General features: G+C 37.8%; 1 protein-coding gene across 7 annotated transcripts in view; it reads right to left on the reverse strand.

Annotated features, from left to right (window-relative positions):
• The window catches only part of SUPT3H (SPT3 homolog, SAGA and STAGA complex component), a 252,169-nt gene that overhangs the window by 135,519 nt on the left and 103,865 nt on the right, over positions 1-12,785 (reverse strand). The window lies entirely within an intron of this gene.

Below are 12,785 nucleotides of genomic sequence, written 5' to 3' on the forward strand. Positions count from 1 at the left end.
TAAAAGGATAAAATTTAGAAAAGGAACATTTAGAACAAATTAGAAGGAAAACATCTGAAGATAAGAATTAAAACCCTCTGTAAACATCACAGAAGGAAGAGAATCTTCACTGTGGGAGACACAGAAACTAAGCTTAGCCAAGAACTGGGGAGGGGTCTTGTGATGCTAAACAAGTACACAAAAGAAATCTTGATTAAAAAGGAGATATAACCCCATTCTATTATGGTATATCACCTGCAACTCTGTGCTTGGAGTCTGAAGTAAACTTCACTGATGCTTGTAATAATTAAAAATCGGAAACCCAGAAAAGACATCATGATGAATAATTATTTTGAGCTAATTGAAAACTTTATAATGCTTTCTTAATGGCTCCCTGCAGATATGTCTTGATGACCAGGGTGGAAAACATCATCCAAACAAATCATTGCTCCCCTGAGTTAAGACCTAAACAAGGCAAGACCTTTGTTAAAGCAACTTTGTGTACCTGAAAATGGAAGTAGTTAGTTTACACCCCAAATTTTTAAATGGTGAAGTCTGCCAGGCAGCAGGATTAACAATGCCTAACATCCTGCCAAATGAAAAGTCCAATTCTTCTCACAAAAAGACAAACCCTGCCCTCAGTGATGCCACCATAAATCAAGAATAGCACAAAATCCTCAGGGATGAATTTCAGAGATGCTGAAGTCTCCCAGCTCCATGGGAGGTCATTCTGTTTTGACTCAATAGTGTTTTTAGCATGAACCTTCTGAATCGTATTCTTAAGCTGATTTTGAATGCTTAAATAACTTGTGGAAACAAAATAATATCTTACATTTTCCCTTTAGAAAGGGCAACTTTTGTTAGCGTTCCTTTACATGCGCTATAAAGTAGGCAGTAAGAAATGCCTATCCAATATTCTCCTTAATAAACTCCTCTTCATGACTGCAAAATCAGTCTTGCACACCAGAAGAGAGGGGAAAAAAGGGGGAAAAAATAAAGATACTACTATATCACTTCTACTCCATGAATCAGCAGGAGTTGGATCAGCAGAGGTTGGATGTGTGGAGATACCCAGTTCAATTCCCCCACTCAAATAATTTCCTCAGGGCTGTATCCACTTGAGTCTTGACTTTCTCCAATGATGGATACTCCACAGCCTCTCTACAAGGTTTCCACATCCTTGGCCAACCTCACAGTAAAAAGCCATTTTATTTTTAAGTGGAACCTCTCATATTTCAATCTGTGCTCAGTGGCTCCTGTTCAGTCACTGGCCACCACTGAGGAAAACCTGGCATTGCCTGCTTTACTCCCTCCCATCAGGTATTTATAGACATTGATAAGATTTCCCTGATCCTTCTCTTCTCCAGGATGAAATGGCCCAGCTCTCTCAAGCCTCTCTTGTATGAGATGCTCCAGTGCCTGAAGCATCTGAGTGGCCCCTCACTGGACTTGTTCCAGTATTTCTGTCTCTCTCTTGTACTGGGAAGTCTAGCAGTGGCCCCAGAGACCCCAGTGGGTCTGTCCAGTGCAGAGGGGAGGGATCACATCCCTCACCTGCCTCATGCAGCCCAGATGTCCAAGAGCACACTGCTGCCACCTGTCCACCTTCACTACTGCCTCTAGCCTGTTCAGGTGCCTGGGGTTCCTCCTCTCTTGGGGCATTACTGAGGATTCCCCTTTATGGGGCTTCATGAGGCTCCTGTTGGCACATTTCTCCAGCCTGGTGAGAGTGACAGCACCATGACAGGGTCCATGACACTGCCAGTACCAGCCCCATGAACACAGCCCTCCATCCATCCCTTTATCTGATTCATCAGCTTCACAAGAGGATGTTAGAGGAGAGAGGGACAAAAGCCTTGCTCAAGTTAAGGCAAACAGCATTCCCTGCTCATCCCTCATGCACTGCACTGTTATTTCATCATAGCAGGCTGTTGGGTCAGCCACATACAATCTCCCCTTCGTAAATCTGACAACTCTAAATCACTTTCAAATCCTTAACAGGCTCAGAAATTATTTCTAGGATGGCCTGCCCAGGGGTCAATGTGAGGATGGCTGGTCTGTCATTTCCCAGATCCTCCTACTTGTTCATTTTGGGGACAGAAATGGAATTTTCTTCCTTCCATGCCTCAGGAATTAACTTCCTCCAGTTGCCGTGACTTCTCTTCACAAGCAATATCATACATAAAATCAAAGCAGAATCCTGTATATTAGGTCATTGGAAGAGCAAATATGTAAATTAAAGTCTGATTTCAATCAGAAAGTGTAGAAAGATTATCTGTACTTAAACTTTTATGACTACAGTTAAGACATGAAAAATGATTTTGTGTATATAGAAATACAACTTAGAAGATACATTTGAGTAAAAGGTTTTTTAAGTACTTTTTCCTTCCCTGTGGTCAATATGCAAAATGTTGTCAATTTTGATGCAAGATGCTATAGAGGTCTACATTCAACAGTCTATTTATAGGTAACTGTTTCAGAGTGAATATGGATAAATTCCATCCAAAACTAATTTTCTAAGTTTTGCTAAAAGCTCTGCAGAATAATCTTTCTACATATGGTCTTCACTGACCTAACTTGGTTATTCTTTGCAAACTGTGGGAGGTACAATATTCACTGGCTGAGGAGCAATGTGATTTTGTAAAATAAGTAAATGCTTGAATTTGGACAATCACATCATGTAGGTGCTTTTAGAAGTCCTGTTATTAATGAAAAACAATAGACTTCACCCTCTGGAATTTTTTTCTCTTACATTAAACACTTTCTAACTGCATATTTGTCCCAGTGCAAAACTGTGGCAAGACCTCTTTTCAGTGCAATCATGTACTCATCAAAATACACCAAACTCTAACAGCAAAATGTCTTAAACATAAATTAATTTTACAAATCCTTATGACTGGCCAAGGAAAAATATATAACTTATTCCAGTTGTATAACACAGTATGTTCCATTTGCTCATTCACAAAGGATTTCAGATTTTCAGGAAACAAATGAGACAACTGCCTTCCTCGACCATGCTGACTGGACTATGATCAGTCACTTCTGCTCCAGGAAAGAGTTCATCTCAACAAAATACCCAAACACAACTGGAATTTAACAAAGCCAAGGGAGATGAATTCTCAGCCTGCTCTCAAGAGGACAGAGCAAAAAAGTGATGAGGAGAGCAGGAAGTCAAAACATCATTTCATTGTATATATATATATATATATATATATATATATATATACATTAAAAGTGTTAACCAAATGTGGAAACCTCTTGGTATTTTAAATCTAGATTAAAACCACAAAACAATTTCAGCTAATCCACAAGATACAAAACATAAATGAGGATGAATGTTTTATGCTAATTTTTAGAGAAATAATATTATTATTTTTTATATTCTCCAAAACATCATGGCCATTTTTCATTGTTTTAAAGAGTGACATCACAGTTTTATGAATGAGATGTGTGGGTGTTGAATGATGATAATTACATCCAATTCTCAAACAACACACTTCCTTATCAGATGGTAAGATGTTTTATAACATCAGTTTCCATATTTTACTACCCTTCCTGAAGTCAGTGCCTGGCAAAGGGAAGCAACTTGTCCACTGTGGTCGGTGTCAGAAAAACCAAGTTTTCCCCCTGGGCCTCCCATTGCCAGGGGGGTTACAAGTGTTCTACTGACAAATCAGGCTTTGCAAATTAGAGTTATTTTAATAGTAAATTAGTAAATTAAATTTAATTTTAATAGTAAAACTAAATGTTATGAAAAGTCCACCCATGTATGGAGGGAGCCTGTATTTTCTTTATTCACTTTTGCAGTGCATGTGTGAGAGAACTGTTGTAGTACTCACTGTAATAGTGAGGAGAAATAGAAAAAGGTGTCAAAAAACATAACCTATCTCAAAAATATGGAAATGTTGAGACCAAAAAAGGCTTTAAAATACCAGCATTTCTCATGAACATTGTAAAATCCAACTATGAAATTAACGTTTGCAGTATTCTACACTTACATTTTAAAAATCTATTCTATAAATAACAAAACCACTTCAGAATATTTCATACAACTTTTGGATCAACAATATACAGAGATCCTAGCTTGGAAATCTGTGCTGTAAATTACAGATAACTTTTGGGGCAGAGTCTTCTAGAGCTATGAAGCACCACAATTATCAAAAAATCAAACCACTGTGAGCTGTTACAGGGGTTACTCTGAACCTGTGACTCAGAAATAGAAACTCTTTCCCCAATAGGCACAGATAAAACATATCCACTAAGAAGAAAAGAGGCATAATAATTAAAATATAGAATAATTATTTCAAATAGTTGAGTTTAATTTAGGTTTAACTTCAGGAATTTAGGTTTAAGTTCAGGAAGTACTGAACTCACCAATACTCTCACTTTTCTGAGAGTAAAACTCTACCATAAGACACATCAATTTTACTGGATAGGACAATGCTTAAAAAATGTATTTTATTTCAGAAATCAAACTATGCAACCTTCTCCCTAGAGTAAGAAACTGGAAGTTCTCTGATAAAATCTTTTCTGGAAAGTCAGGGCAATTTCATATCAATGGTGTGCTCTTTTTCCTGCTTTCAAATGGATTACTTAGATATTTTAAAATGTTATAACCCACAATAATCTGTTCCAGGCACCAACGAAAAGGAAGAAAAAAATTACAGAAGTCAAGATGTCGCCTGGAAGCACTTTATGGCAAACATTATAAAGATAACACAGAGCAGAGAAGCTCTGGCTCAATCCATTATAAATAACCCATTCTCCTTAAAATCACAAAAATTTATTTATAGTAAAGAACTCTTACAGGCTTTTTCCTCCAAAGACTTCATTTAAGTACAATTTGGCAGAATTTTTGGAACAAGAAAAGAAGAGATTTATAAAATATTGATGTTTTACAGTCACCCTAATCTTGATCTACTTGCTACAAAAACAAAAGCAAGGACTTTGGAAGACGACCACATCCATGTCTACTAATTACACTTTAGTTTTTTGTTTTGTGCAAAATGAGCTTTCTAGCAGCTAGACCAAGTAGACACTAAATCATCACTTAGACAACTAATGTCTCATTAAAAACACAAGTTATTCTTCTCATTTTGTTACTGGTGCAATATATTTTTTAAAATAAATACATGTGATATTAAAAAACAAACAAACAAAAAACCATAAAAAATCCCAAATAAGTAAAAAACCCAAAAACACAAACCCAAATGGACATACTGACAAAACATATTCCCATATACACAATGTATAGATCAATCTTTTTTCCCCTATGTCCAGTGCAGATTTTTGCCCTCTCTGCTTTCACCCCAGGCTCCCCCCATGACTTCAAGAAAAGGAGAAACACAGATGAAATAGGCTGCACTGAGTGCCCTATTTTGCACTAAAATTATTAAATAATTACTTTGAGTGCAGGGATGAACAAAAGGAAATAAGAAATACTTTTCTTGAATTTCGCAAAATGAATTGTTTTCTTTTTTTCAATGAAAAGTGGGTCAGTGGAAAGCAGGAAAGGGAAGATGTCAATATCTGGGCTTTAGAAATATTTTCGTGCAAGCAAATTAGGACTGAAGCGAGAGAACTTCACAATCTTCAGTAAAAATTTCATGCTCAAATATATGAAAAGCATTTTATTAGCAAAGTAAAGAAGCAAACCTGAAAGTACTAAATATTAACTGTTTAATAATAATACTACAATAACATTAAAACAAAGGATGTGAAATTATAGTCCAAGCTTGACATGAGTCAAGAATAAAAGACAAAGAAGGTGGACAAGTGGCATTCTTGTTGGGCTCAAAGGAACATCCCAGGGAAGAAATTCACAGTTAGTTATTTCACTTCATTGATAGCAGTTTAGAAGGGGTCAATGGAAAGCAATTTTTTTTTTTAAATCCATTTAAATTTGCCTTTTAAAAAAAATAGTCTTTTCTGAGCTTTCTTAATTCCAAAAAAAAAAGACAAATATGAGCTGTGCTCATTCAGGTGAAATATGCACAACTTGGTGTTTATTGACAAGCATTTAGATTTAAATAGCTGAAAATCAGGAGAGAATTTACTATAAAATTACAGCTGGATTGAACAGTTATTTTTAATACACAAATTACTTATTTAAGAATTTCAGGCTGCTCAAATAGAAGCAAAATCAGCAATCAAATATAGGCATTTAAAAAGTTGGAGTTTTTTGTTTGGATCTCTTTTTCTTAGTTTTTTCTTAATATACAGTTCACTCAGCATTGCACCAAATACATGAGTTAAAGTAAGTCATTACCATGGATATTATATTTTGCTTTCTTATCTGTATCAGCAAAATATAATGTGAAATGGTAACAGGTAAAATCCTAAACCATTTGTTTATCAAAACAGACAAACCAGGCAAACTAATTTTGAAAAAAACATACTACAGTCCAAAAGTCATTCCAAATAACACTTTTAATTGCTTATTGCACAAAATAACACTTTTAATTTCTTGTTTCATATTTCTATGACTGCAGAAGAAAAAATTCTTGAAAAGATAAAATACATGAGCAGCATCCTAAACAAAACCCACAGATGCTCAGTGCTGAGCAGCTTTTTAAAAGAACCAAACTTCCAAAATAAGAATTAATCTCTATGGACAAAAGTGAGGAGTTGACATCCTCAAGGGAATGACATTCAGCATCCCAGCTCTCCCTTCCTCTTCCTTAGGAGCCAAGGAAACAGTGACTGGACTCAGAGAAAGAACAAATTCTCCAAGAGAAGCTGTGGTTTCACTGAATTAGACACTACAGAGGCAAAAGCAAATGTAATCTTTGGTATCAGAACAATCTGCTACAGAAAAGTAATTAATGTTTCCATTCTGCAGTTATTGATCACTCCTCATTTCCTTCCTTTCAGTTTCAGAGAGAAAAGAGCATGAGCTGCATTCCAGGGTATCCCAAGTGCCACAAAGGAGGCAGCCACAAAGCCCTGAGCTACTCCCTGGTATTTTTCCTCCTTACAACACCCTGACTGTGTTTCTATATCAAGGCACAGTCGTTGCTTCTCAGAGCTGCAGCTTGGCATCACTCGCGAGCCCAGCGCTGGTGCTCGTGGTCGGGATCTGTGTGGTCTAGGGAAGCTCTGCTTCCTTGGAAATGTGTGGCATCAAACAGAGTTTATTTAGAGCCCAGGTCTCTCGGGCACACTATGTAAGTTTATTGTTTATCCCTTGCTGGGGAAGTCTTCTGAGGTCAAGGTAAGAAGCAGGAGGTGATATTTGATATGAATGTTCCAGCACACCTTATGTGGTCCACGGCTGCAGCAGCCCCACGAGCACTTTGCTGGTGGTCCGTGGAGATCTGGCCAGTGGAAGGTGCTGGCTTTCCCTGTTTCCAGCTGCTATATCATATTTGATGTATTTTTAGCCTCACTTAATATTTTCCTAATATTCCTTTTCCATGTAAGCAATTAGTGTGGTTACCAGGGATGGCAGCAGAAGTGGTGCTTGGCTGCCAGGGGGAGAAGAGGTGGTCCTTCAGCTGGGCACGGCAGGAGAAGCACAAGGTCCCTCTTAGGAGGTGGGGGAAACCCACCCAAGAGCCACAGTCTTAACACCTCCATTTCTCATTCACTGAAGTGAACAATTTAATTGTTCTTTTTTTCAGAAAATTCTGCTGACACATCTATTAATATCACTGAGGAGGATGGAACAAACCAACAAGTTGCACTATTTAGCCTTACAAAAAAAAGACAAACAAGGTATAAATGGGTTTTAAAAATATGTGGCATTTCTGACCTTGAGTTTTGCAATTCATACATTTTTTTAAAATCTTAGCACCTGGATGTAAAGTACAAATTTCTGTAGTTAATTCGCCAATCTAAAAAGTGGAAAAAAATTCTTCCAAAATACATTTGGCCATGACCTAGCAGAATTGTGCTATTTTAATATTTATTTTTGGAAAAAAAAAAAATTGAGAAATTTCTAGTACTTAAATAAATTTCCCTCTTAGCCACCACTGCCTTAATTCATATTTACTTACTTTCATCTTGCCTTTGACTAATCAAAAGAGACTCATCAAATCAGTTGAAGGTAATTTAAATAATACTATATAAATATACTAAATGGTGAACATTTGCTGAGCAAAGAAAAGTCTCTTTTTATACTTTTAAAATTTTCATTCTTATTTTATTATCCATGAAACTACACTGACTTCAATTTGCTCATGAAGGAAGAGCTGAGAGCAGTCAGTCCCTAATCGTGCAAGCACAGTTTATGTTACCTTTAAAGAAAAAAAAAAAAATTCAAATGTTGAGAAGTTACAAATTAAAGTATTCAGCTTCTGAATTCTTCTAAATAACAATGATGCTTATGAATGAGTGACTCTTATTTAGGAAAACAGTCCCTGGAGACAGGGATTTTATGTCTTAAAAGGTGTCCTTGCCTCCCTTTGAAATGCAGCAGAGTTCAGGCTCCTTACATTTCTCGCCTCCTCCAGTAAAGCAAGGGTATTTTTTACCACTCTCAAGAGCTTTTGCTTGATGCCTGGAAAACAACAAATCCCTTATTGGCTTTAGATGTCTGTAAGATTTCAGTAGAGCAGTCTCTCTGAATCTCTTTCCAAGACTTTGCAACTGAAGGCCTTCCTAAACCTCAGCTTAAGAAGGATTTACGGAGACTAAATTCGCTCATCAATGGCTGACAGAATAAAACACAAAATTGCACGAAACTGGATGGAAAAATCACTTCCTTGTATGAGGGTTTTCCTCTCTTCTCTTCCCCAGAAGCTTAATCATCATCTAGTGGTTGCTTTTCTTCCATCACTTTGACAGGGAGCAAACCATAATGCTTAAGAATTAAGCAACAAAAATAATAAGGTGGGGGGATGCTTTTTCTTTCTTTTCAAAATAACCCCACTGACTTGTACATGACTGGCAGGAACTTTTTCTGGCATCTGTCCAGACAGTTAAAGGAAAGTAAGGAGTAGAAATATGATTTTAGAAGTACATGAAGATTTCTTTCTCTTTTTCCTTTCCCATAACCACATTATCTATGAAGGTAGGTATGGAATAACACAGTCTTGAAACCTCAGCCTATTAAGATAGAAGGAAATGCAAACTGCATGGAAAGCTGTTTTCAGGGACATACTGTGTGACCATGAGCCTGCTTTGTATGTTCAGGAAATTCTCATGAGTTTTCTTAATGAAAAAAAAAAAAAAAAATTACTAAAAAAAGATTTGCTGTAAATATCTCACAAGCCATGACAAAGTACCTTATAAAATATAACTATTCATAAACAGTCTAGCCTCTGGAACTAAAAAACACTGACACTTTCTATTAAAAGGTGCTTAGTCACGGTTCACTAAATATTTACAACGAATCATTTATTCTGTAATTTCATTGACTTTACTGTCGTTAGCAAAAGTCAAGAAAACTTCCTGCATGTGTGTGAATGGCTTGTGTATGTAAACCACAGCTCCCAAAATCTTTTTTATGGAAGCAGAAAGATCTCCACATTATAGGAGTAGGTCCTCCCTTTCTGTAGAAAACTATCTGCTTAAACTTCAATTGGATGCAAGTATTCAATTGAAATGGAACCAGAAGGCACAAGAGTAATTGAACATCATATCTTACAGCATAAAAGGGAAAATTAAAACATACAGTTCCCCAAGTTCTCCAGCTCCTGATTTCTATCAGTAAGTTTTTCAGTCAAATCCTGGCTTAACTTCTCTGTCTTTTTCTCTAAAGCCAGCTAAAGAAATAGAAGCTCAGACAAGGAGAGGGTGAAGGAAAAGTGCATTATGCAGCATTACAGAGCTCATGTTATCACAAAGCAATGTCAAGATTTGAGCTACTGGTATTGCAGACACTTCACCAAATGACAACAGGAGGTTTTCTACTCCTGTTTGGGTGGGGATGGAATAGGAGACTTAGGGTTTCTTTTCTAGAAGTCTGACTGATCTGCTGATCAAGCAAGGGAAACTCAAAAGGCTTTGCAGGGAAATGGGAAAAAAACAGCCAAAATAATAAACTGCCAAAAATTCACTATCAGGAACAGACAACCTCCCACATTCTGCACTGACAAAACCATGATTTTGGGGTTGTCAAAGACAAAAAGCTGTAAAATGCCATGGTTTATCTTTGCAGTGGAGGCTTACCCTGAAACTGCCTAACAGAGTTATGTGAACACCTGCACGTGAATGGAGCCTCCTTATCAAGGAGTTATTTCTCCTAAGCCTCAAACCTTTCCATAGCTTGTTATCAGAAATTCATATGGGAATAACAAGGTTACTGTTCTCCTCTTGCTAACACCATTTAGAATAATGGTATCATTTAGGCTGGAAAGACTGAATCCAAACATTAACCCAACACTGTCAAACCCACCACTAAACTGTATCCCCAAGTGTCACATCTACACATCTTTTAACCCCTCAGGGATAGTGATTCAATCACTTCCCTGGGCAGCCTGTGGCAATGCCTGACAGTCGCTTCTGTGAAGAATTTTTCCTAAGATCCAATCTAACCTCCCCCAACACAAGTTGAGGTCATTTCTTCGTGCATGGGAGAAGAGGTCAACTCCCATCTGGGTCCAATCTTCTTCCACCAGGAGCTGTAGAGAGCAAGAAGCTCTTTAAGCCTCCTTTTCTCCAGCCTGATCCTCCCCAGCTCCCTAAGCTGCTCCCCCATCATCCCTGTGCTCAGACCCTTCCCCAGCTCTGTTCCTTTCCTTGGACACGCTCCAGCCCCTCAATGTTTGTTTTGTCATGAGAAGCCCAGAACTGATCCCAGGATTTGAGGAGTGGCCTCAGCCATGCCCAGCACAGGGGACAGTCCCTGCCTGGCCCTGCTGCCCCACCATGGCTGGCACAGCCCAGGTGCCATTGCCCTTCTTGGCCACCCAAGCACACCTGGCTCATGTTCAGCTGCTGTCACCAGCACCCCCAGCTCCTTTTCCACTGGGAACTTTCCAGCTGTTCTTCCCCCAGTCTGCAGCACTGAGAGGGTTGTTGTGACCCAAGTGCAGGACCTGATACTTGGCCTTGTTGAACCTCACATAATTGGCCCAAGCCAGTTGATCCAGCTGGCCCAGACCCCTCTCTAGATTTCCTGCCCTCCAGCAAATCAACAGTCCCATCCAACTTGAGCTGTCTGCAACTTGCTGGGTGTGCACTTGATCTCCTTGCCAGATTATCAATAATACAGCTCATCTGACATCAAAAAGAAATCCTGCACCATAAATTTGTGGCCTTTCTACTTATCCTTCCTCTTTTTATGGTAACATGGATAAGAGAGAAAGACCAGAAAAAATCAGGAACGCTTCTAGCTAACACCCTAACCTCCAGCTGGTAAAAGGAGAAGTTTTGCATCAAGTACATCAGCTCATAGTCACAGATGCCATTTTTGGAGCTCTGCTTCATAAAGACTTAGATATATTTGACCACAAAGGTTAAGCAGATGAAGAGGCCACCACTACTTCTCTCTGTTAAACTATTCCACTGATTATCTCACTGTTAAAAATATGCTTTTGTTTTAATATTAATTGACCTTGTTTCACTTTCCAATCAGTATCTCTCCAGCTTTTGGGAGACTGTGACTCATCAAGAGGCTGGGTCAAGGCAGCCAACTGGAATCCTGACAGCAGCTCAGTTAACCAACATGGGTAGGGTCAATACCAAAGTGAAATGACCAGATCTTTAGGCTGCACAAACTCCAAAAGCATTTTAGACCTCTACAGTATGAGAATTGGGCACTGATTTTGAACCCTTTTTCTGTGAGATTATACACTTGAACTTTCCATGTTAATGGTGGTCAAGCACCTTCTGACATTCTATTTCACAAAACACACAGTGAGAGAATAAAAAAAAATTATATATGATTTGGAATCATTCCAGCCACTGTTTTCACAATACCCCTCTATTCCCAAAAGCCAGACAGGAGTATTTAGATTAAAACACAGACAGTTCACGTGAGTCCACTCATCAAATGATCAAGATCTGCTACTGCCCCTACCATTACTTTTGAATAAAAATAAATCTCATGTAATTAGTCTGTTACTTATACTTTAAGCTACTATATTTCTAACAGTGTTTAGTCTTTACTGTCCTTACATATTATTGGAATTCTGGATTTCTTTGTGTAATAAAAAAAGCGGGGGCACTTTGCTTGGGAAAACACCATGTAGGAAATATGGTTATATGACTTCAGATGGCTTTTCACCAACTAAAAAACCACAAGAGAACTGCTGGTGAGATTGATTAATGTGCACAATTAATATACAATCACATCCCTGTATTTCTATTGCATTCTTATATTCCAATTAATGGAACAGACACACAGGTAAGACTGAAAACCCAAAGCAAAGATTGGCATGGATTATCATGTTGAATGTGGGGGACCATGAAATTTCAGTTCAAGAAAAGATTGTTTTGAACCATCAATGAAAGCTCTCACATATAAGGCTTTTAAAAAAAAAAAAAAAAAAAATCATTACTGATAAAGCTTTTGGCAAACAATGAAGCTGGTTATACTGGTTTTTAGCTGGCATAGCAACAGTTCTAAAAAATTCTTTCTCTACTTTTGATTTCTTCCAAACTCAGTTGTCATATATCTTAAGTTCCCTTACCTAAATTGCATCAGCTATTCTTAACATTGAGGGTACCCCTTTAAGATACCACAGATACTACTCTCAGTCTTTGCAATCTCAGATGGATAAGTTTCTACAACTCAAAAAATATACTCAGTGTGAAAATGCATCAATTCCCATCTTCAAGAATATGACCTCCACTGCAACTTCAATCCATGAATATATAAATTCAGTGATATTAAAATATGCATTAACTTGCTGTAGCCA

Source organism: Oenanthe melanoleuca, chromosome 3, assembly GCF_029582105.1.
Source record: "Oenanthe melanoleuca isolate GR-GAL-2019-014 chromosome 3, OMel1.0, whole genome shotgun sequence".
NCBI classification, from domain to species: domain Eukaryota; kingdom Metazoa; phylum Chordata; class Aves; order Passeriformes; family Muscicapidae; genus Oenanthe; species Oenanthe melanoleuca.